The sequence below is a fragment of the Triticum aestivum genome, chromosome 2B, assembly GCF_018294505.1.
Source record: "Triticum aestivum cultivar Chinese Spring chromosome 2B, IWGSC CS RefSeq v2.1, whole genome shotgun sequence".
NCBI lineage: Eukaryota > Viridiplantae > Streptophyta > Magnoliopsida > Poales > Poaceae > Triticum > Triticum aestivum.
The window spans coordinates 234,419,028-234,445,257 of NC_057798.1; the positions used below are offsets into that span (position 1 = coordinate 234,419,028).

A 26,230-nucleotide genomic window follows, 5' to 3' on the forward strand; every position below is an offset into this window, starting at 1 on the left:
AAACCATGAGCCTTCTAGTGAGTTGCTCCAGTTTGTGAGGGGTGTGTGTCCAAACTTTCATCAAATAGGCCAATTTTTGTACCACATCATCTTGGTGGTATGACATTACATCAAGCAAGGTTTCATGTTTTTAATTTTTTGGAATTTAAATGCCATGGCACTTCATGCTTAATTGTGTCATAGCTTTAGTCCAATATGTTTGAAAATTCCTTCCAATTTACTGCACGTGGAATTAAATCACACACAAGTACACAAAATATGACTTTTCAAAATGTTTTTGTTAGCTGCTGCATGTATATGTAGTTCAAATTTCAATTGTGGTCATTAAATGGCTAGAAAATCACTTAAATGACTTAAAAGGTCAAATGACCCCTGAATTTTTCAAAATTTGACATGACAGTTGTATTAGCACTACAAATTTTCTCGTACATTTAAAACACCATCCGTTGCCACTTTACTCCAAATTCGTCTTTCACAGCTAATAAAAAATATCTACAACATCAGACACAGTTGTTTTGTAGGAATCGTTTGTGATGAAAAAATTTGGGTCTATTTAAGTCTTCCTCCTTAAGCTTCGCCGGCTCGTCTGCTCCAGTGTCGGCAACCCCCGAATCCACAAATCCTGATCCCCATTTCCGCACCCCCTTCTTGCAAATACGTTGTGGAAACGCTTCGTGAAGGCCTGTACGATGGTCGCATCCCCCCGAAGCGCCGCGGCCTATGCATTGAGCGCGGTCGCCTATGCCGAGAGTGCCGCCGCATCTGCAGCGCGGCAGCTTCCGCCGACAGGGCAGCTACAGCAGTCGAGACAGCTACATCTGCTGCTGCGATGGCGGCTGCAAACGCCGAGAACGCTCGAGCTGTCGTCCGTGCCGCCGATGTCGCCCTGGCCTAGGTCGAGGGCATTCCATGCCAAGATATTCCAGCCCACCTCAGAATCCAGCATGCATCCCACATCCAAAAAGGTGGTGGTGTCCATGGAGCACCTGCTTCCTCATGAGGTCGTCGAGCGGGAGCTGGAGATGTAGGAGGTGGCGGAGTTCGAGGAGCATCGGGAGGAGGAGTTGTGCATGGCCCAGGTCAAGGTAGAGAAGAGTTTGTCCGTCGAGGAACCGGTGGTGTATTACCAATGCGAGCTCTGGCGCAGCCACTACTACGAGTACTACAACCTTGAGGGCGGCGCCGAGGACGAGGACAAGGACGAGGACGAGGTCGACCTTAGCAGGGGGAACGCGGAGTCCACCAACGGTGGCATGTCGCCAGGACAAGTCATCGATGTCTCATCTCACACCAGCGATGCATAGGCCGGCGCGGCGGCAGATTTATTAAAATTGGTCGTACTTAGGCTATGTTTTTAATGTTGGTCTTTTGTTAGAGCAATGTTTAGGTGAACTGTCTCTGTTTACTTACTAAAATTGCTCGATTTAGTAAGTCTGGTATGTGTGTTGTATGCTCTTTTGTGTGCCCTGATGACCCACAAGTATAGGGGATCTATCATAGTCCTTTTGATAAGTAAGAGTGTCAAACCCAACGAGGAGCGGAAGGAAATGACAAGCGGTTTTCAGTAAGATATTCTCTGCAAGCACTGAAATTATCGGTAACAGATAGTTTTGTGATCAGATAATTCGTAATGGGTAACAAGTAACAAAAGTAACAAGGTGCAGCAAGGTGGCCTAATCCTCTTTGTAGCAAAGGACAAGCCTAGACAAACTCTTATATAAAGCAAAGCGCTCCCAAGGACACATGGCAATTATTGTCAAGCTAGTTTGATAATTTGATATGTGGGTGGACCGGTGCTTGGGTACTGCCCTTCCTTGGACAAGCATCCCACTTATGATTAACCCCTCTCGCAAGCATCTGCAACTAAAAAAGAAGAATTAAGGTAAACCTAACCATAGCATGAAACATATGGATCCAAATCAGCCCCTTACGAAGCAACGCATAAACTAGGGTTTAAGCTTCTGTCACTCTAGCAACCCATCATGTACTTATTAGTTCCCAATGCCTTCCCCTAGGCCCAAATAATGGTGAAGTTTCATGTAGTCAACATTCACATAACACCACTAGAGGAGAGACAACATACATCTCATCAAAATATCAAACGAATACCAAATTCACATGATTACTTATAACAAGACTTCTCCCATGTCCTCGGGAACAAACGTAACTACTCACAAATCATATTCATGTTCATAATCAGAGGGGTATTAATATGCACTAAGGATCTGAACATATGATCTTCCACCGAATAAACCAACTAGCATCAACTACAAGGAGTAATCAACACTACTAGCAACCCACAGGTACCAATCTGAGGTTTTGAGACAAAGATCGGATACAAGAGATGAACTAGGGTTTGAGAGGAGATGGTGCTGGTAAGATGTTGATGGAGATTGACCCCTCTCGATGAGAGGATCGATGGTGATGACGATGGCGACGATTTCCCCCTCCCGGAGGGATGTTTCCTCGGCAGAACAACTCCGCGAGTGCCCTAGATTGGTCCTGCCCAGGTTCCGCCTCGAGACGGCGGCGCTTCATCCCGAAAGCTTCCTTCTGATTTTTTCCAGGGCAAAAGACACCATATAGCAGAAGATGGGCATCGGGGGCCTTCTAGGTAGCCCATGAGGCAGGGGGCGTGCCCAGGGGGTAGGGTGTGCCCTCCACCCTCGTGGCTGGTGGGTGGACCCCTCTGGTGCTTTCTTCGCCCGATATTTTTAATATATTCCAAAACTGACTTTCGTGGGGTTTCAGGACTTTTTGAGTTCTTCAGAATATGTCTCTAATATTTGCTCCTTTTCCAGCCCAAAATTCCAGCTGTCGGCATTCGCCCTCTTCGTGTAAACCTTGTAAAATAAGAGAGAAAAGGCATAAGTATTGTGACGTAATGTGTAGTAACAACCCATAATGCAATAAATATTGATATAAAAGCATGATGCAAAATGGACGTATCAACTCCCGTAAGCTTAGACCTCACTTTTCGTCAAGCGAAAGCTGATATCGAAAGATATGTCCACATGCTTAGAGATACAGGTGTCGATAAAATAAAATACAGACATGAGGGCATCATGATCATTCTTAGAGCAGCAACATATATATTGCCATACAATTTCTTATGCTAAAGTAACAATCTATTCACAACGTAAAGTATGAATCAGAAACTTCATTGAAAACTAACAAACTATGATCCCGGTCATTGAAGCAATTGCAATTTATCATAACATCTGAAAGAGCCAATATAAGAGCTTTCAGCAAGTCTACATACTCAACTATCATTTAGTCTTTCACAATTGCTAACACTCACGCGATACTTATGGGAGTTTCAGTCGGACACGGAGAAAGATAGGGGATTATAGTATCGCCTCCCAACCTTTTACCTCAAGGGTAATGTCATCAATAATAATTTATGAAAACCTACATCCAAGTGGATATATATATCAGGATCTTTCCAACACATAGTGCTTGCCAAAGGATAAAGTGTAAAAAGGAAAGGTGAAGATCACCATGACTCTTGTATGAGGGTAGAAGGTAAAAATAAAAGATAGGCCCTTCGCAGAGGGAAACAGAGGTTGTCATGCGCTTTTATGGTTGGATGCACAAAATCTTAATGCAAAAGAACGTCACTTTGTATTGCCACTTGTGATAAGAACCTTTATTATGCAGTCCGTCGCTTTTATTTATTCCATATCACAAGCTCGTATAAAGCTTATTTTATTCGCACTAATAGGTCATACATATTTAGAGAGCAATTTTTATTTCCTACACCGATGACAACTTACTTGAAGGATCTTACTCAATCCATAGGTAGGTATGGTGGACTCTCATGGCAAAACTGGGTTTAGGGATGTTTGGAAGCACAAGTAGTATCTCTACTTGGTGCAAAGAATTTCACTAGCATGAGGGGGAAAGGCAAGCTCAACATGTTGGATGGTCCATGACAATATAACTTTTTCAGATATAAGAAAACATAACTCATTACGTTGTCTTCCTTGTCCAACATAAACCTTTTTGCATGTCATATTTTAAAGAGCGCTCACAATCATAAAATATGTCCAAGATAGTATATTTATATGTGAAAACCACTCTTCTTCATTACTTCCTATTAACTACAATGATGACCAAAACTATGTTTGTCAACTCTCAACAACTTTTATTCATCATACTCTTTATATGTGAAATCATTACGCACCATAAGATCAATATGATCTTTTTATTTCTTTTTATTCTTCTTTTATTCCCTCAAGATCACAGCAAGATAGCAAAGCTCTCAACTCAAAACTAATCATTATTATATATAACTCAAGGACTCGATTACATAGATAGAGATCAAAACAAAACTCAAAGCTAAATCATACTAAAACTTTATTCTACAAGATCAATATATAAACAAAAGGATCGAACTAAGAAAAATGATAAAGATAGAAGTGTGATGATGATACGATACTTGGGCACCTCAACCAAGCTTGGCAGTTGCCGAGGGGAGTGCCCATACCCATGTATTATGTCTATTTCTTCGGAGGTGGTGATGATGGAGTTGCTGAGACATAGTGTCGCACATCGAGTGTAGTAGATGCTCCAACTTGCGGATAATGCCCTTGAGTGCAGTGATATGCTCTTGCAACAAAATATTTTCACGTGTGAGATACTTGTTTTGTATGAGAACTATTTCAATCATCTTGAAAGCTTTAATTTCATTAGAGGTGAGATGATTGTAAGGTTGAAAGATGCCTTCTTCTTCTACTACCGGGAATTGCTCTTCTGCGGCTTTCTTGATCTTGTCACCTTCCTTGATTTCCCCGAGTTCTTCTCGCTTCGTCTCTATCTTCATTACCCAAGCATCGTCACCCACGTTGTTGAAGGAGGGGGACGACATGATGCCTGACCTTGAGAAACTCTGGCAGAAAACAGCTCAAAACAAAAACAGAGGATTTCATCATGGTACAGTGGTCAAAACCTTCGGAAGATTATATAATGAATTTTTACCGACCAAAAGATTTGTGCAAGAAAACAGAGTCCGGAGGGCACACAAGGTGTCCACGAGGCAGGGGTGATAACCCACAAGTATAGGGGATCGCAACAGTTTTCGAGTAGAGTATTCATCCCAAATTTATTGATTCGACACAAGGGAAGCCAAAGAATATTCTCAAGTATTGGCAGTTGAGTTGTCAATTCAACCACACCTGGATAACTTAATATCTGCAGCAAAGTATTTAATAGCAAAGTAGTATGGAAGTAATGGTAACAGTGGCAAAAGTAACAGTAGCAGTTTTGTAGTAATTGTAACAGTGGCAACGGTAAAGTAACTAAGCAAAGATCAATATGTGAAAAGCTCGTATGCGTTGGATCAGTGATGGATAATTATGTTGGATGTGATTCCTCATGCAATAGTTATAACATAGGGTGACATAGAGCTAGCTCCAATTCATCAATATAATGTAGGCATGCATTCCGAATATAGTCATACGTGCTTATGGAAAAGAACTTGCATGACATCTTTTGTCCTACCCTCCCGTGGCAGCGTGGTCCTATTGGAAATTAAGGGATATTAAGACCTCCTTTTAATAGAGTACATGACCAAAGCATTAACACTTAGTGAATACATGAACTCCTCAAACTACGGTCATCACCGAGAGTGGTCCCGATTATTGTCACTTCGGGGTTGCCGGATCATAACACATAGTAGGTGACTATTGACTTGCAAGATATGATCAATAACTCGCATATATTCATGAAAACATAATAGGTTCAGATCTGAAATCATGGCACTCGGACCCTAGTGACAAGCATTAAGCATAGCAAAGTCATAGCAACATCAGTCTCAGAATATATTGGATACTAGGGATCAAACCCTAACAAAACTAACTCGATTACATGGTAAATCTCATCCAACCCATCACCATCCAGCAAGCCTACGATGGAATTACTCACGCACGATGGTGAGCATCATGAAACTGGTGATGGAGGATGGTTGATGATGACGACGGCGACGGATTCCCCTCTCCGGAGCGCCGAACGGACTCCAGATCAGCCCTCCCGAGAGAGATTAGGGCTTGGCGGCGGCTCCGTAAAACGCAATGAATCCTTCTCTCTGATTTTTTTCTCCCCGGACGTGAATATATGGAGTTGGAGTGGAGGTCGGTGGAGCACCAGGGGCCCACGAGGCAAGGGGGCGCGCCCCCACCCTCGTGGATAGGGTGTGGGCCCCCTGGCCTTGATTCTTTCACCAATATTTTTTATTAATTCCAAAAAGTTGCTCCGTGGATTTCCAGGTCATTTCGAGAACTTTTATTTCTGCACAAAAATAAGACCATGACAATTCTGCTGAAAACAGCACCAGTCCTGGTTAGTTCCATTCAAATCATGAAAGTTAGAGTCCAAAACAAGGCCAAAAGTGTTTGGAAAAGTAGATACGACAGAGACATATCAACTCCCCCAAGCTTAAATCTTTGCTTGTTCTCAAGCAATTCAGTTGACAAACTGAAAGTGATAAAGAAAAACTTTTACAAACTCTGTTTGCTCTTGTTGTTGCAAATATGTAAAGCGAGCATTCAAGTTTTCAGCAAAGATTATGAACTAACCATATTCACAATAACACTTAGGTCTCATGTTTACTCATATCAATGACATAATCAACTAGCGAGCAATTTAAACCTACAATGATGCTGGGAGACTCGCCCTCCCGAAGCTCCCTCGATTTTTCACCGTTTTGACCGTTCGGTCGCTCCTGGTCGGGTCAACGCACTTATGTGGACCGTTTATTTTTTACTTGTTGTTTTGACCGAGCAATGTTTCATGGCTTTGGATGACTGGTGGGCTCGCCGATATCTTCTATCGGCTGGGTTCTATTTTTTGGGTGACCCGCTCCTGGCGCGTCGCGTGTCTCGATCCGCGCTGACCGCGTCGTGCGTCGTGGGGCATGCAGAGTGGTTAGACTAGCCACAGTGAGAGCAACTTCAGCAATAACATCGAGTCCAACTCAACAAATTTGCTTATGTGGCAATGAGTTAATGAGAAGAGAGGTAGTTAGAGTAACTTAGCTAGTTACTGCTAGGGATTTGTGTATGTTACTAGTGTGCATTGTGGCTAGTCTTAGCATCGGGCGCACGTCGTGAGTCATGGGGGTCGCAGAGGGGTCGGCCGGCGCAAGCGCACCTAGTTTGTATGCCCTCGTTTGTGTTCCAGTGATGCCAGGTGGGCCGATGCTGCTCCTGGTCCCATTCGTCGGCTGCGCTGGTTGCACGCCTCACGGGTGGTCGCGTGCGAGTCGTGGGGTAGCGGCGTTGTTCAGTTGGTGGGTCGGATGGACTGACGGATTCACACCCGCAGATACCTTTGCTCTGACCATGACGGATGGCCCGGTTTGGCGACTTGGTCCCACACATTGGTGGGGTTACCTAGGTTGGGTTAGTTTGGGAAGGTGCGAGAGCGCTTTGGGCGAAGGCGCGTGTCCCGCGCCGCGCGCGGCGTGCGTGCTGCGGCCGCGCACATGGTGGGACTAGATTTCGAGATGAAAATTTACATGCCGTCACCAAACTCTCCTCTCCCCCAATCCCCACAGCCGCCACACCGGTCCTCCTCCCACCTCCCTTCTCGCCGTCGTGAGTCGTGACCCTCCGTTCTCTTCTCCTACACCGCTCCTTCACGTCGGCATGCTCGCACCTAGCACCTCGTCCACCCCCAGTCATCTTTGTTGCGCAAGACCGCAGAAGGACGAACGGCGGCGGTCCGAGCGCCGCCTCCTTCGCCAGCGGCAACGGTGAACACGGGAGCAGCGGCCCCGTTCGCCCGTTCCAAGGTGAGGAACGGACCCCCTCGACCTGTCCTCTGCGGCGCCGCTCCCCTTCCTCCGTTTCCTTGATCGCCGGCGGTGGGAGGATACCCGGGGGAACAGAGGAGGGAGTTGGACAATGGGGTGAAGAGGCGCAAGTCAAGCAGGAGGTGGGCATCACCGGAGGAGCACAACCGCATGGGGAGCGGAGGAGGTCGATGCAGGGGGCTCAATAGGATGGTTAGAGAGCGCGCAGCATCTTGTGAGACAAGTCGTCTGCTAAGCAGAGGATGCAGCAGCGCTGGCTCCTCCTCTCCCCACGCTATCGCCTTCCTGCGTCGTCATTGCCGCCACGGCCTTGCTCGCCATCGACCTCCCCGAGTGCTTCTCTCCGCTACATCCCCCTTTCCACGAGTTCTTGCCTTCAATGCTAAGGTGAAATGGCTCCTTCCGTATTTGCCTGTAAGCTATTCGATGAAATGCTTGCGTCACAACGAGTTCTTTTTCTTCAGTTTATTCTTCCTGCTGCTAGGTCTTAGTTCTCTCATTGACCTTGCCTGATTTTCTCGTGGGTCTTGCATTTGAAGCTCACGTGAATGGCCTTTCCTTTATCTTATCTATATTATAGTACTGTTTAATGAAATGTTATGCCCGAACGAGTTCTTTCCTATGGAAATCATGGGATATGATAGGGGCTGTGAGGATGTTGTTTAGTGTGAACTGCATCTTTTTTGTTGGTGGTGGAGTTCTTTGAGCATTGCTTAACTTGAATGATACAACTACTCAGCTGGGTGGCCTGAGAGCATCGGGGTTAGGCCTCCAAATGGCTCTTTTTGGTTGCGATGGGGTGAGATGCAGGTGAGGGTGAGGAGGCCAACGACAGGGTGAAGCAGCAGCCCAGCGAGTACTGCGAGCAGCATGACGTTTTGCATGTTCTCTTTCCTTGTTCTTCTTATGGCTTTTTTCTTCATCTCATCATTGACCAATTCATTGTTTATGTGTGTATCTATTCTCTCCTTTTTTTATTCGCATGAACTGATGTGCGTACAAGGTAAGCTTATTCTTCTCTCCAGATTTCATGGATGAGTTAATGGTCTTGGTTATATGGTTTATTCAGTCCACCTAAGTCGTGATCTCTCTACTTCCACATGACCGTTGTTGGTCCAAGTAGCATATTGTTGTCTCATGTCTGTTGCGGTTTGTAGCTTAGATTTTTAAGACTGGGCACTGTAGTGTTGTCTGTTATGGCTGATTGATAAAATGTGTATGTTCTTTCTCAGTAGGTACATATGCAAATTTATCTTTTTGTTGGTTGTTTTTTGCTTCTTGCAGCATCCCGGGTACATATGTGAGGCTATGGGAATCCTTTTTTCGTGTGATGATGAGAGGAATATGACAGGACAACCAATTGTACCATGTGAACACAATTGCTGGTACGTTTCGAAGTTTTCTTCCCAGGGTGGCATATTAATTATTTGGTCCTGCACACCCTAATTAGGATTGATATTTCATTTTTTTGTTCACCTTTTAGGTGTACATTTTTGCTTCGCCTGCTGTATATTTTCTTGAAGTAAACACTTTATTATCTCTTTTACAGTAAAAAAAATGAATGCTTGCAATATATAGCTGCTAATCTGATATTCTACTTTATTTTTAGGGGGATAAGCTGGTCAATGCGCCAAAATCTGAAAGAAAGCGACTAAAATCAACATTTGAAGGTACAGCCTGTGTTATGTTACTACAGAAATTAATGGTGTGGTCTGTTATTGGGAATCATGAGTTTCCTGACAATGAGGCCCATTAGTTAAAATCTATTGTGCTAGGATCTTTGCTTCGCATCCCATATGTGCCAAGTTACTGGTAGAACTGTGCATCGAATTTATTGTGCTGGGATCTTTGCTTCGCATCCCATATGTGCAAGTACGCGAGCGAGACTGGCTTGGCTCTAACCATGATGATTTTCTTTTCTTGGCAGATGTTCAAAATCAAATAGGATGGCTACCTGAAGTACGATCCTCAGAAATCATAAGAAGCAGCAGTTATTGGTACTTGCTCACACTCATTTCTCATGTTGATGCTCAGGCAAAACCTCGCGAAGCTTTGGCACACACTTGCTTGTAATCAGGGCTTGCTTAATTTTATCTTTCTAATTCTTTTGAGAAATAGTGAAATACCATATCAATATTATTTGTGATGACTTGTCGGTCATAATTTCCAATCATGTAATATCCCATCATATTATTAGTATTAGGCGTTAACCAGATACTAATCTTCGGTTGGTTGTGAATGTAAGTTTGTGTTCTCCTTTGTTTTTGTCTGGTTATGCTATGAAAAGAAGAGTAAATATTTGTTTTGTGATGGTGAGTTGTTAGTTCTGTATGATTTCAGAGCACATTGTCATGGGTTAGCATGAACAGAGTCATAACCATGTCTGCTGAAAATAATTTAGTAAGTGTGGTTTCCATCATTATATGAGTTAGAACCTTACTATACACACGATAGTACATAGACGATTTTTGAATGATGCTGAAGATCGCACAATCTGATGCATGCAGCAGCACTGCTCCATCGTTTGATATAAGTGTTGGTTGCATGTCGTGTGTGTACTGTCGTCTGCACAGCAATTTCATATTGGTTATAGGAGTTGGATGTAGGTATTAACATTATTTAGGGAAAAGGGTAGCATAGAATTAGTTAGTGTAGTTCTTAGTTGGACTATGAGAAGATCAGCAGGTGCAATAAACTCTATAGCTTTCTTCCTCTACTATTCAAACCATATTCTTCCTATAATTTGTTCCGAGCTCCCAATTTCTGCATAAGTCTACTGGTCCTGATTGCTAACATTGTGTATGTATGTTGTGCTTTTCTACTCCTTAGGTACATAAATGAACAGAAGGTTTTGAGTACTAAATAGAAGCGCTTGGATCTGGGTCAGCCGGGATCCGGTTGATGCTGCCATGGAGGAGCTCTCCACCGGTAGAGTGGCAAGGGCGAGCGTGTGAGCCGCTGGTGGAGCTCGAGGTGCTGGGGCACGACGGCGGTGTGCTGGTTTGACGCCCGACTCTAGGACGTGATGGTCCGGTATGGCCGCCTCCACAGGGCCGGGGACAGGTGCGCGCGCTCGCCGCGGAGGGAACGAGAGCTGCCCCCACTCCTTTTGTTCCCCATCGTCGGCCTCTCCTCATCCTTGGCATCGTTGCTCGCGGAGGAGAGAGAGAAGGAGGCGGCGGCGACAAAAAGAATGAGGGGGTTAGGGGAGGAGGCAGGGATTGGGGGAGGTCGGGGGAAAGAGGAGGCTGGGGTTCCTAACATTGTGTATGTATAGTGTATTATTGGGGCTTTGCTACATCAGTAGGTTTGAATTGATGGCTAGAAATACAGGGTGCCATTTTGTCTTATGAAGTGATAATTAAGCAGCCATACATAGCTGCAAAAAGGATTGCTCAAATGAAACAAGTTGCTAATTTTATATCTTTGACACTCATGGAAAAGGTGCATGCCAATCCTAATTATAATCGTATCACATATATGGAACTGCATTAGACGAATGGTGTTAACAGGATGACAAATTTCAGTCACAGAACTGAATGTTCCTTTTCTCGATGTATATGTGTCATACAGAATTCAGAAAAATTCTTGGATATTACCGTTCATATATTTACTATTTAGAATTGAGATATCCAATCATGTTAGGATATGATATGGTCTTTTTCCAGGGGCTCTAAGTATTATGAACGTGCATATAGTTAACACCTAACACACATTCCTTTCCTTATACTCCTTCCATTTCATTTTAGTCTGCATATAAGATTTGATCAAAGTCAAACTTTGTTAACTTTGACTAAGTTTATAGAATAATATATCAAGATTCATAATATGAAATCAATATTATTAGATGCATCATGAAAATTTTCATACCATATAGCTTTAGTATTGTAGATGTTGATATTTTTTTCTATAAAATTGGTCAAACTTTACAAAGTTTGATTTTGACCAAATCTTATATGCAGACTAAAAAGAAATGGAAGGAGTACATACAATTATAAGGCAGTTACAAGCTAGCTGGACATGCGTCGCAAAGTGCTTGCATTTCAGTTTATGTAGGAAGAGGAGCATCAGTACCTTCTTCTCCTGCCCTGTATATGTAGCGTCTTCGTTCCAAGCAATTAGTATATGGTATTAGAGATTCTTATGATAATACATTTGTTTGAAACTTGCTGGATTCCTACCATCTCTATATAATTACAACAAAACCAACAGGTAGAGTGACGTGTCTCTTAGTGCCATCGATTGGGTACAAATGAAGCCCCTCATCCCACAGGCTCATTGTTTCTACCTCAAACTAATCCCTTGGCCTCCTTCTAAATTATTGATATGTGTATTGCTTCATCTATTTATCTTGAGGTCACATATTATCCAATTCCTTGTTATTATTGTTAAAGAATTAGCGTAACATCATACATGGATTGACACTGAATATGTCCTTGCAAAATGCAACTATTTTCATCGACAACATGGCTTTAGCGGGTCTCTGCGCCATTTGGCGCAACGGGTCAACTAGTAATAATAAATCACGAATGACAACACTTTCTCAAAACAATCATAATATGATATAACAAGATGGTATCTCACTAGCCCTTTCTGAGATCGCAAAACATAAATGCAGAGCACCTCTGAAGATCAAGGACTGACTAAATATTGTAATTCATGGTAAAAGAGATCCAGTCATACTCATACTCAATATAAATTAATAGCAATGTATGCAAATGACAGCGGTGCTCTCCAGCGGGTGCCTTTTAATAAGAGGATGATGACTCAACATAAAAGTAAAAAAGATAGGCCCTTCGCAGAGGGAAGTAGGGATTTTTAGAGGTGCCAAAGCTCGATTTTGAAATAGAGATAAATAATATTTTGAGCGGTATACTTTCATTATTAACATAACAACCAAGAGATCTCGATATCTTCCATGCTACACACATTATAGGCGGTTCCCAAATAGAATAGTAAAGTTTATACTCCCCCACGACCAACAATCATCAATCCATGGCCTGCCCGAAACAATGGGTCCCTCCAACTAATAACAATCCTGGGGGAGTTTTATTTGCAATTATTTTGATTTTATTTGAGCATGGGACTGGGCATCCTGGTGACCAGCCATTTTCTCGTGAGTGAGGAGCGGAGTCCACTCCTCTTGAGAATAACCCACCTAACATGGAAGATATAGACAACCCTAGTTGATACATGAGCTGTTCGAGTATACAAAACATAATTTCATTTGAAGGTTTGGAGTTTGGCACATACAAATTTACTTGGAACGACAGGTAGAGATACCGCATATAGGAAGGTATGGTGGACTCATATGGAATAACTTTGGGGTTTATGGATTTTGGATGCACAAGCAGTATTCCCGCTTAGTACATGTGAAGGGTAGAAAAAGATTGGGAAACGACCAACTAGAGAGCGACAATAGTCATGAACATGCATTAAAATTAATAGACATTGAGTGCAAGCATGAGTAGGATATAATCCACCACGAACATAAATATCATGGAGGCTATGTTGCTTTTATTTCAACTACATGCGTGAACATGTGCCAAGTCAAGTCACTCGAATCATTCAAAGGAGGATACCACCCTATCATACCACATCACAACCATTTTAATAGCATGTTGGCACGCAAGGTAAACCATTATAAACTCCTAGCTAATTAAGCATGGCATAAGCAACTATAATCTCTAATTGTCATTGCAAACATGTTTATTCATAATAGGCTGAATCAGGAACGATGAACTAATCATATTTACAAAAACAAGATAGGTCGAGTTCATACCAGCTTCTCTCATCTCAATCATTTCATCATATATCGTCATTATTGCCTTTCACTTGCACGATCGAACGGTGTTGATAATAATAATAGTGCACATGCATTGGACTAAGATGGAATCTACAAGCATTCAGTTCAAGGGAGAAGACAAGGTAATATGGGCTCTTGGTTAAATCAACAATAATGCATATGAGATCCACTCAACATTTTCATCGTGGTCTTCTCCTCTCGACCCCCAAAGAAAAGAAAAGAAATAAAAGTATTTACACGGGAAAGCTCCCAACAAGCAAAAGAAGAACGAGAAATCTTTTTGAGTTTTCTTTTAATTACTACTACTACAGGCATGGAAAGTAAACTAGCTAAAAGCTACAACTAATTTTTTGGTTTTTTCTTAAGGTTATTCAAACACACAAGAAGAAAACAAGAAAAAGAAAATAAACTAGCATGGATAGTACAATGAAAAAGTAAGAGTACCGACAACTAGAATGAGTGTGTGATCATAAATGTAATGTCGGTGAGAAACACGTACTCCCCCAAGCTTAGGATTTTGGCCTAAGTTGGTCTATGTCCATGGATCAAAGTTGTAGCTGGGGTTGTACCGAGGAGTGTCATCCGAGTGCCACTGGCTGGCGATCTCCTTCGGATCCCACTGATAAAAGGACTGTCGATAAGGGTCAAGTGGTGGTTCTGGCTCAGGCCCTGGAGCTGGTGTCTGGCTTCAGTATGCGTGAACGGCCTCCGGCAAGATGAGGTACGTGCCTGAAGATAAGTCAAACAAAGAGGGTGCGGGCAAGATAATAGTGTCACTGTGAGTTTTATTAAATCTCAAATTATACTTAAGCATCATCTCATCATTTTTAATAATAAATTCATGTGCTACCATACTCTTATAATCTAGAAAAATAGGGGGCAGCAACTTTTCCTCTTTCTCATAATGCCTAATAGGTATCCTAAAGTGTTTAGCAAGGCCTGAAGCAAAGATGCCTCCAAAGACGGGACCCTTTGTACGATTCCGACTTAATCATTTGGCAATAACAGCGCCTAAACTAACAGTGTTATCGCGAAACAAAGCATGGCACAAAATAACAATATCAGGGGCACTAAGGTTTCCGTAGTTCCCACGACTAATTAAGCATCTACTAGCAAATATTGCAAAGTAACGTAGAACAGGAAAGTGTATGCTAGTAATTCTTGCATCAGAAACCTTCCTCGTTTCCCCTACAATAATCATATCGATGAATCCATCCACATCACTACGATGGGGTTCCTCTATGTTGCCCTCGAGGGGTATCTTGCAAACCCCACAGAAATCATATAGTGACATCTCCCTAACCTCATCATATAAATGAAACCCCACTGAAGGTGGTGATTTCTTAGCATGAAAGTAATAATTTTGCATGAAAGTATTAGTGAGTACGAGATACTGATCGAGATGGTCGTGGAGGAAGTCGGTGAGGCCTGCATTATCAGCCAAATAATAAAAATCATCATGAATCCCGGCTGCTCTCAAGAACTCATCACAAGGCCATTCACACGGCCGAACCTCCGTGATGCGAGGGAGATTATATTTGGGCTTTCTATTCTCCTTATTTTGTTTATCCTTCGAGCTTTGGATAGAAGAACCCCTCAAAAATCTCTTCATCATTTTAAAAATTTCTGAAATTTTATTAACTCAAAATAAAAGTGAACCAAACTCAACAAAATTGATAGCAACTACTCCCATAAGTGCCTAGAGACTATATCATGCATTAGAACTACTTGGGACCAAATAAATTTGACATGCAAGCTCAAGAACAGGGTCGCCTAGGCAGTAAAAATTTGCAATGAATAAAGCACTAGAACAAAAACTAATTGGACCATTGGAGGAGTCACATACCAAAGAACAATCCCCCAAAGCAGTTTTGTGAGTGGAGCTTTGAGCAAGGAGAACAAAAATGGCAGCAAGATGAGCTAGAACTCGTGCTTGAGCTGGTTGGTGATTTTTATGGGAGGAAGAAGAAGTGTATGGGTGCTGGAATGAGTGGAGGGGGGCACCAGGGGCCCATGAGGCTGGGGGCGCACCCCAGGGGGGGTGGGTGCGCCCTGGACCCTCGTGGGTAGGTGCTGGCTCTCCCTGATGTGTTCTTAGTGCCAGATATTCTCAAATATTTTAGAAAAAAACATATTTCATTTTCAGGGCATTTGGAGAACTTCTATTTTCGGGGTAATTTTTTATTGCATGGATAATTTAGAAAACAGACAGAAAATACTATTTTTGCTTTATTTAATCAAAATATCAGAAGGTAAAAGGAGGATACAGAGAGTTGTGCTTTATAACTTCATCCATCTCATGCTCATCAAAAGGAATCCACTAACAAGGTTGATCAAGTCTTGTTAACAAACTCATTCCGAATCGCATGAAACCGGAGAATTTACGAATAACACTAGGTTACCTCAACGGGGATATGTACATCCCCAATAATAAGAATATCATATTTCTTCTTGACAGTAGGAAGAGGAAATTTAAAACCTCCAATAATAATAGTTGGGATTTTCCCAATAGAATTGATACTGTGAACTTGAGGTTGTTTCCACGGAAAGTGTACCGTATGCTTGTTACCATTAACATGAAAAGTGACATTGCCTTTGTTGCAATCAATGACAGCCCCTGCAGTATTCAAAAAGGGTCTACCAAGGATAATCGACATACTATCGTCCTCGGGAATATCAAGAATAACAAAGTCCGTTAAGATAGTAACGTTTGCAACCACAACAGGCACATCCTCACAAATACCGACAGGTATAGCAGTTGATTTATCAGCCATTTGCAAAGATATTTTAGTAGGTGTCAGCTTATTCAATTCAAGTCTACGATATAACGAGAGAGGCATAACACTAACACCGGCTCCAAGATCACATAAAGCAGTTTTAACATAGTTTCTTTTAATGGAGCATGGTATAGTTGGTACTCCTGGATCTCCTAGTTTCTTGGGTATTCCACCCTTCAAAGTATAATTAGCAAGCATGGTGGAAATTTCAGCTTCCGGTATCTTTCTTTTATTTGTAACAATATCTTTCATGTACTCCTTCCGTCCCATAATGTAAGACGTTTTTTTGGCACTAGACTAGTTTAAAAAACATCTTACATTATGAAACGGAGGGAGTACTTAGCATAAGGATTAATTGTAAGCATATCAGTCAAACGCATACGCAAAAAGATAGGTCTAATAATTTCAGCAAAGCACTCAAAATCCTCATCATCCTTTTTCTTGGATGGTTTAGGAGGAAAAGGCATGGGTTTCTGAACCCATGGTTCTCTTTCTTTACCGTGCTTCCTAGCAACGAAGTCTCTCTTATCGTAATGTTGATTCTTTGATTGTGGGTTATCAAGATCAACAGCAAGTTCAATCTCTACATCATTATTATTGCTAGGTTGAGCATCAACATGAACATCATCATTAACATTATCACTAGGTTCATGTTCATCACTAGATTGTGTTTCAGCATCAGGAATAGAAATATCATTGGGATTATCAGGTGTGTCAACAACATGTCCACTAGAAGCATGCAAAGTCCTATAATTTTTCTTTTTCTTCTTTTTAGAAGGACTTGGTGCATCAACATTATTTCTCTGAGAATCTTGCTCAATTATTTTAGGGTGGCCCTCAGGATACAAAGGTTCCTGAGTCATTTTACCCCCTCCAGTCATAATTCTAACAGCATTATCATTTTTCTTATTATTTAATTTATTGATCAAATCATTTTGTGCCTTAAGCACTTTTTCTACTTGAGTGGTAACCATAGAAGCATGTTTACTAATAAGTTTAAGTTCACTCTTAACTCTAGACATATAATCACTCAAGTGTTCGATCATATAAGCATTACTTTTCAACTGTCTACCAACATAAGCATTGATGTTTTCTTGTTTAGCCATAAATTCATCAAACTCATCCAAGCATTGGCTAGCAAACTTAGTAGACGGGATTTCAACTTTATCATATCTATAGAGAGAATTTACCATTACTATCTGTGTCGGGTTATCAAGACCATGTATTTCTTTAATAGTATTAAGGCCATGTTTCTTCAACAGGAGGTAAATTCTTGACATCTTCAGCTTTAATACCTTTTCTTTCATAGATTTCTTTGCCACTTGCATATCTTCTAGACTGAGAAATAGAACACCTCTTTTCTTCGGAGTTGGCTTAGGAGTTGGTTCAGAAAGTGTCCAATTGTTTTCATTAGTCAACATGTTATTCAATAGCAATTCAGATTGATTGACAGTTCTTTCCCTAAAAATACAACCAGCACAACTATCCAGGTGGTCTCTGGAAGCATCGGTTAGTCCATTATAAAAGATATCAAGTATTTCATTTTCTTAAGAGGATGATCAGACAAAGCATTAAGTAATTGGAGAAGCCTCCCCCAAGCTTGTGGGAGACTCTCTCCTTCAATTTGCACAAAATTATATATTTCCCTTAAAGCAACTTGTTTCTTATGAGCAGGGAAAATATTTAGCAGAGAAGTAATAAATCATATCCTGGGGACTACACACACAACCAGGATCAAGAGAGTTAAACCATGTTTTAGCATCACCCTTTAATGAGAACGGAAATAACTTAAGGATATAATAGTAGCGAGTTTTCTCATCATTAGTGAACAGGGTGGCTATATCATTCAATTTAGTAAGATGTGCCACAACTGTTTCAGATTCATAGCCATAAAAAGGATCAGATCCAACTAAAGTAATTATCTCAGGATCGACAGAGAAATCATAATCCTTATCAGTAACATAGATAGGTGAAGTAGCAAAAGCAGGGTCATATTTCTTTCTAGCATTTATAGACTTTTCTTTCAGTTTAGCTTATAATTTCTTAAGATCAGATCTATCATTGCAAGCAAGAAAATCTCTAGCAGTTTCTTCATCCATAACATAACCCTCAGGCACAACAGGAAATTCATACTTAGGGGGAGAACCTTCATCATCACTTTCATCAATATTATTAGTTTCAATAATTTCATTCTCACTAGCCCTAGCAAGTTGTTCATCAAGAAATTCACCTAATGGCACAGTAGTATCAAGCATAGAAGTAGTTTCATCATAAGCATCACGCATAGCAGAAGTGGCATCATCAATAACATGTGGCATATTAGAATTAATAGCATAAGAAGGTTTAGGTGTCGCAAGTTTACTCAAAACAGAAGGAGAATCAAGTGCAAAGCTAGATGGCAGTTCCTTACCTCCCCTCGTAGTTGAGGGGAAAATCTTAGTTCTTTTGTCTTTCAAGTTCCTCATAGTGATCAGCAGATATAAATCCCAAGTGACTCAAAGAATAGAGCTATGCTCCCCGGCAACTCTGCCAGAAAATAGTCTTGATAACCCACAAGTATAGAGGATCACAATAGTTTTCAAGGGTAGAGTATTCAACCCTAATTTATTGATTCGACACAAGGGGAGCCAAAGAATATTCTCAAGTATTGGCAGTTGAGTTGTCAATTCAACCACACCTGGATAACTTAATATCTGTAGCAAAGTATTTAGTAGCAAAGTAGTATGGAAGTAACGATAACAGTGGCAAAAGTAACAGTAGCAGTTTTGTAGTAATTGTAATAGTGGCAACGGTAAAGTAACTAAGCAAAGATCAATATGTGAAAAGCTCATAGGCATTGGATCAGTGATGGATAATTATGTCGGATGCGATTCCTCATGCAATAGTTATAACATAGGGTGACACAGAACTTGCTCCATCATCAATGTAATGTAGGCATGTATTCCGAATATAGTCATACATGATTATGGAAAAGAACTTGCATGACATCTTTTGTCCTACCCTCCCGTGGTAGCGGGGTCCTATTGGAAACTATGGGATATTAAGGCCTCCTTTTAATAGAGTACCGAACCAAAGCATTAACACTTAGTGAATACATGAACTCCTCAAACTATGATCATCACCGAGAGTGGTCCCAATTATTGTCACTTCGGGGTTGCCGGATCATAACACATAGTAGGTGACTATTGACTTGGAAGATAGGATCAAGAACTCACATATATTCATGAAAACATAATAGGTTCAGATCTGAAATCATGGCACTCGGGCCCTAGTGACAAGCATTAAGCATAGCAAAGTCATAGCAACATCAATCTCAGAACATAGTGGATACTAGGGATCAAACCCTAACAAAACTAACTCGATTACATGGTAAATTGAAGGAAATATGCCCTAGAGGCAATAATAAAGTTATTATTTATTTCCTTATATCATGATAAATGTTTATTATTCATGCTAGAATTGTATTAACCGGAAACATAATACATGTGTGAATACATAGACAAACATAGTGTCACTAGTATGCCTTTACTTGACTAGCTCGTTTATCAAAGATGGCTATGTTTCCTAGCCATGGACAAAAGAGTTGTCATTTGATTAACGGGATCACATCATTAGGAGAACGATGTGATTGACTTGACCCATTCCGTTAGCTTAGCACTTGATCATTTAGTATGTTGCTATTGCTTTCTTCATGACTTATACATGTTCCTATGACTATGAGATTATGCAACTCCCATTTACCGGAGGAACACTTTGTGTGCTACCAAACGTCACAACGTAACTGGGTGATTATAAAGGAGCTCTACAGGTGTCTCCGAAGGTAGATGTTGGGTTGGCGTATTTCGAGATTAGGATTTGTCACTCCGATTGTCGGAGAGGTATCTCTGGGCCCTCTCGGTAATACACATCACTTAAGCCTTGCAAGCATTGCAACTAATGAGTTAGTTGCGGGATGATGTATTACGGAACGAGTAAAGAGACTTGCCAGTAACGAGATTGAACTAGGTATTGAGATACCGATGATCGAATCTCGGGCAAGTAACATACCGATGACAAAGGGAACAACGTATGTTGTTATGCGGTTTGACCGATAAAGATCTTCGTAGAATATGTGGGAGCCAATATGAGCATCCAGGTTCTGCTATTGGTTATTGACCGAGAATAGTTCTAGGTCATGTCTACATAGTTCTCGAACCCGTAGGGTCCGCACGCTTAAGGTTTCGATGACAGTTATATTATGAGTTTATGAGTTTTGTTGTATCGAAGGAGTTAGGAGTCCCGAATGAGATCGGGGACATGACGAGGAGTCTCGAAATGGTCGAGACGTAAAGATCGATATATTGGACGACTATATTCGGAGTTCGGAAAGGTTCCGAGTGATTCGGGTATTTTCCGGAGTACCGGAGAGTTACAGGAATTCGCCGGGGAGTATATGGGCCTTATTGGGCTTTAGGGGAAAGAGAGAGGAGAGGTTGGGCGCCCCCCAAGGCCTAGTCCGAATTGGACTAGGGGGAGGGGCTGCGCCCCCTCCTTCCTTCTCTTCTCTTCCCCCTTTCCTTGACTCCTACTCCTACTACTTGGAAGGGGGGAATCCTACTCCCGGTGGGAGTAGGACTCCTCCTTGGTGCGCCCCCTCCTAGGCCGGCCACCCCCTCCCTTGCTCCTTTATATACGGGGGGCAGGGGGGCACCCCATAACACACAAGTTGATCTTCAAGATCGTTCCTTAGCCGTGTGCGGTGCCCCCCTCCACCATATTCCACCTCGGTCATATCGTCGCGGAGTTTAGGCAAAGCCCTGCGCCGGTAGAACATCATCACCGTCACCACGCCGTCGTGCTGACGGAACTCATCCCCGACACTTTGCTAGATCGGAGTCCGGGGATCGTCATCGAGCTGAACGTGTGCTGAACTCGGAGGTGTCGTACGTTCGGTACTTGGATCGGTCGGATCGTGAAGACGTACGACTACACTTCCGCTTACGGTCTACGAGGGTACGTGGACAAAGCTCTCCCCTCTCGTTGCTATGCATCACCATGATCTTGCATGTGCGTAGGAATTTTTTTGAAATTACTACGTTCCCCAATATAAATCTCATCCAACCCATCACCGTCTAGCAAGCCTACGATGGAATTACTCACGCATGGCGGTGAGCATCATGAAGTTGGTGATGGAGAATGGTTGATGATGACAACGGCGACGGATTTTCCTCTCTGAAGCCCCGAACGGACTCCAGATTAGCCCTCCCGAGAGAGATTAGGGCTTGGCGGCGGCTCCATATCGTAAAACGCAATGAATCCTTCTCTCTAATTTTTTTTCTCCCCGAAAGTGAATATATGGAGTTGGTGTTGAGGTCGGTGGAGCACCAGGAGGCCCACAAGGCAGGGGGCGCGCCCATGGGGTAGAGCACGCCCCCACCCTCATGGACAGGGTGTGGCCCCCCTGGCCTTGATTCTTTCGCCAATATTTTTTATTAATTCCAAAAAGTTGCTCCTTGGATTTTCAGGTCATTCCGAGAACTTTTATTTCTGCACAAAAATAACACCATGGCAATTCTGCTGAAAACAACGTTAGTCCTAGTTCCATTCAAATCATGCAAGTTATAGTCCAAAACAAGGGCAAAAGTGTTTGGAAAAGTAGACACGACGGAGACGTATCTGGGGGGCACGCCCTCCACCCTTGTGGATGCCTCGTGTCTCTTTCGGACTACTTTTAATTTTCCTAATTTTTTAAATATTCCAAAAAAGAGAAAAATTGCTATTTGAGCAGTTTTGGAGTTGGTTTACTTATCGTACAACATACCTATTCCTGTTCGGAGTCTGAAACGTTCTGGAAAGTGTCCCTTATGTACTCCTCCGGGGTTACGGTGTCAATAACATTGGTTTCGACATTTATGGGATTACTTGAGATATAGTGTTTGATTCTTTGACCGTTTACCACCTTCGGATCCGTGCATTCGAGTTGTTGATTTTTATGGCACCGAAACGATAGACCTCCGCGATAATGTAAGGACCTTCCCATTTAGAGAGAAGTTTTCCTACAAAAAATCTTAAACAAGAATTGTATAGCAAAACATAGTCACCTACATTAAACTCACGCTTTTGTATCCTTTTGTCATGCCATCTTTTCACTTTTTCTTTAAAATTTTTGGCATTCTCATAGGCCTGGGTTCTCCATTCATCAAGTGAGATAATGTCAAATAGCCACTTCTCACTGGCAAGTTTGAAATCATAATTGAGCTCTTTAATAGCCCAATATGCCTTATGTTCTAGTTCGAGAGGTAAGTGACATGCTTTTCCATAAACCATTTTATACGAATACATACCCATAGGATTTTTATATGCAGTTCTATAGGCCCACAATGCATCATCAAGTTTCTTGGACCAATTCTTTCTAGATCTATTAACAGTCTTTTGCAAGATCAATTTAATCTCTCTATTACTCAATTCTACTTGACCACTAGATTGAGGGTGGTATGTAGATGCAATTCTATGATTAACATCATACTTAGCAAGCATTTTACGAAAAGCACCATGAATAAAATGTGAACCACCATCAGTCATTAAATATCAAGGGACTCCAAACCTCGGAAAAACAACTTCTTTAAGCATCTTAATAGAGGTGTTATGATCAACACTACTAGTTGGAATAGCTTCTACCCACTTAGTAACGTAATCAACAACAACTAAAATATGTCTATACCCATTAGAGGAAGGAAAAGGTCCCATATAATCAAAGCCCCAAACATCAAATGGTTCAATAACAAGTGAATAATTCATATGCATTTCTTGACGTCTACTAATATTACCAATTCTTTGGCATTCATCACAAGACAAGACAAACTTACGGGCATCTTTGAAGATAGTAGGCCAATAAAAACTGAATTGCACTACCTTGTGTGCAGTTCTATCTCCAGCATGGTGTCCCCCGTAAGCCTCGGAGTGACACTTGCATAGGATCTGTTCCTGTTCATGCTCAGGTACACAACGTCTAATAACACCATCTACTCCTTCTTTATAAAGGTGTGGGTTATCCCAAAAGTAATGTCTTAAATCAGAGAAAAACTTTCTCTTTTGCTGGTATGTGAAACCAGGTGGTATAAATTTAGCAATAATGTAATTAGCATAATCAGCATACCATGGAGCAGTACGAGAAGCATTTATGACAGCTAACTGTTCATCAGGAAAGCTATCATCAATAGATAGTGGGTCATCAAGAACATTTTCTAACCTAGACAAGTTGTCTGCAACGGGGTTCTCAGCTCCCTTTCTATCAACAATATGCAAATCAAATTCTTGTAGCAAGAGAACCCATCTAATAAGTCTAGGTTTAGCATCTTTCTTTTCCATAAGGTATTTAATAGCAGCATGATCAGTGTGAACAGTTACTTTGGAATCAACAATATATGGTCTTAATTTATCACAAGCAAACACAACTGCTAAAAAATCTTTTTCAGTAGTAACATAATTTCTCTAGGCACTGTCTAGAGTTTTACTAGCATATTGGGTAACATTTAATTTCTTATCAACTCTTTGTCCTAGAACAGCACCTACATCATAATAACTAGCATCACACATAGTATCAAAGGGTAAATTCCAATCAGGTGGCTGACCAATAGGTGCAGAAATCAAGGCTTTCTTAAGTATTTCAAATGCTTCTACACAATTATCATCAAGACAAGAGGAACATGTTTTTGCAAGAGATTAGTCAGAGGCCTAGAAATTTTAGAAAGTCTTTAATAAACCTCTAGAAACCGGCATGACCAAGAAAACTTCTTATGCCTTTGATGTCCTAAGGACACGGAATCTTTTCAATAGCATCTACTTTAGCTTTATCAACTTCAATACCTCTTTCAGAAATTTTATGCCCTAAGACAATACCTTCATTAACCATAAAGTGGCACTTCTCCCAATTGAAGACAAGATTAGTTTCTTCGCATCTCTGCAAAACTCGATCAAGGTTGCTTAAGCAATCATCAAAAGAAGTTCCGTAAACAGAGAAATCATCCATGAAAACCTCAACAATCTTTTCACAAAAGTCAGAGAAAATAGCAGTCATACATATTTGAAAGGTAGCAGGTGCATTGCATAAACCAAATGGCATACGTCTATAAGAAAAGGTACCGAAAGGGCAAGTAAAGGTGGTATTTTTTTATCCTCTTTTGACATAGGTATTTGAGAGAAACCAGAATAACCATCTAGAAAGCAAAAAATGTGTATGTTTGGATAGTCTTTCGAGCATTTGATCAATAGAAGGTAGAGGGTAATGATCTTTTCTAGTAGCCTTATTTAATTTGCGGAAATCAACTACCATTCTATAACTTGTAACAATTCTTTATGGGATCAATTCATCCTTATCATTAGGAACAACAGTAATACCTCCCTTCTTAGGGACACAATGGACAAGTAAAAGTGGTCTTTTCCTGATCCTCTTTTGACACAGGTATTTGAGAGAAACCAGAATAACCATCTAGAAAGCAAAAAATGTGTATGTTTGGATAGTCTTTCAAGCATTTGATCAATAAAAGGTAGAGGGTAATGATATTTTCTAGTAGCCTTATTTAATTTGCGGAAATCAATTACCATTCTATAACTTGTAACAATTCTTTGTGGGATCAATTCATCCTTATCACTAGGAACAATAGTAATACCTCCCTTCTTAGGGACACAATGGACATGACTTACCCACTGACTGTCAGCAACAAGATAAATTATACCTGCCTCCAGAAGCTTTAGTATTTCATTTCTTACCACTTCTTTCATCTTAGGATTTAACCGTCCTTGATGATCAACAACCGATTTAGCATCTTTCTCTGATTTTTTTTGTGCTGGCATAGAGTGGGACTAATGCCCTTAAGATCATCAAGAGTATATCCAATAGCAGCACGATGCTTCTTTAGAGTTTTCAATAATTTCTCTTCTTCATGCTCTGAAAGGTTAGCACTAATAATAACAGGATATATCTTCTTTTCATCAAGATAAGCATATTTCAAAGTATCAGGTAATTTTTTAAGCTCAAACACGGGATCACTCTTGGGTGGAGGAGGATCCCCTAGGATTTCAACAGGCAAGTTGTGTTTCAAAATAGGTCCCTGTTTAAAGAATACTTCATCTACTTCCCTTCTTTCATTCATAAACGTGTCATTTTCATGGTCTAGCAAATATTGTTCTAAAGGATCATTAGGAGGCATGGCAATAGAAGTAAGACCAATAATTTCATCTTTACTAGGCAATTCTTTATCATGGGGTTGTCTATGAAATTTAGCAAAACTAAAATCATGAGACATACCCCCTAAACCAATAGTAACAATATCCTCTTTGCAGTCTATCTTAGCATTAACATTATTCAAGAAGGGTCTACCAAATATAATGGGACAAAAGTCATCTTGTGGGGAACCAAGAACAAGAAAATCAGTAGGGTATTTAATTTTCCCACACAAGACTTCAACATCTCTAACAATCCCAATTGGTGAAATAGTATCTGTATTGGCAAGCTTAATAGTACATCAATATCTTCTATTTCAGCAGGTGCAATATCATGCATAATTTCTTTATATAAGGAATGAGGTATTGCACTCACACTAGCACCCATATCACATAAGCCATGATAACAATGATCTCCTATTTTAACAGAAACAACAGGCATGCCAACAATAGGTCTATGTTTATTTTTAGTATCGGTTCTAGCAATTCTAGCAGCTTCATCACAGAAATAAATAACATGCCCATCAATATTATCTACCAAGAGATCTTTAACCATAGCAATACTAGGTTCAACTTTAATTTTCTCAGGGGGTGTAGGTGTTCTGGCATTACTCTTACGAACCACCGTTGAAG

At 41.2% G+C, this 26,230-nt stretch overlaps 1 long non-coding RNA gene across 3 annotated transcripts; it reads left to right on the plus strand.

Annotated features, from left to right (window-relative positions):
- The first annotated feature begins 7,448 nt into the window (after positions 1 to 7,448).
- Positions 7,449 to 11,234, plus strand: LOC123044533 (uncharacterized). 3 transcript variants are annotated; one of them, XR_006420165.1, is made up of 5 exons: positions 7,449 to 8,200; positions 8,553 to 9,198; positions 9,423 to 9,483; positions 9,741 to 9,810; positions 10,643 to 11,234. It is a non-coding gene; the product is annotated as an uncharacterized lncRNA (long non-coding RNA). The 3 variants fall into 3 exon arrangements; XR_006420163.1 differs by having other exon boundaries at positions 7,457 to 8,200; positions 9,098 to 9,198; XR_006420164.1 differs by having other exon boundaries at positions 7,457 to 9,198.
- Positions 11,235 to 26,230: the final 14,996 nt, after the last annotated feature.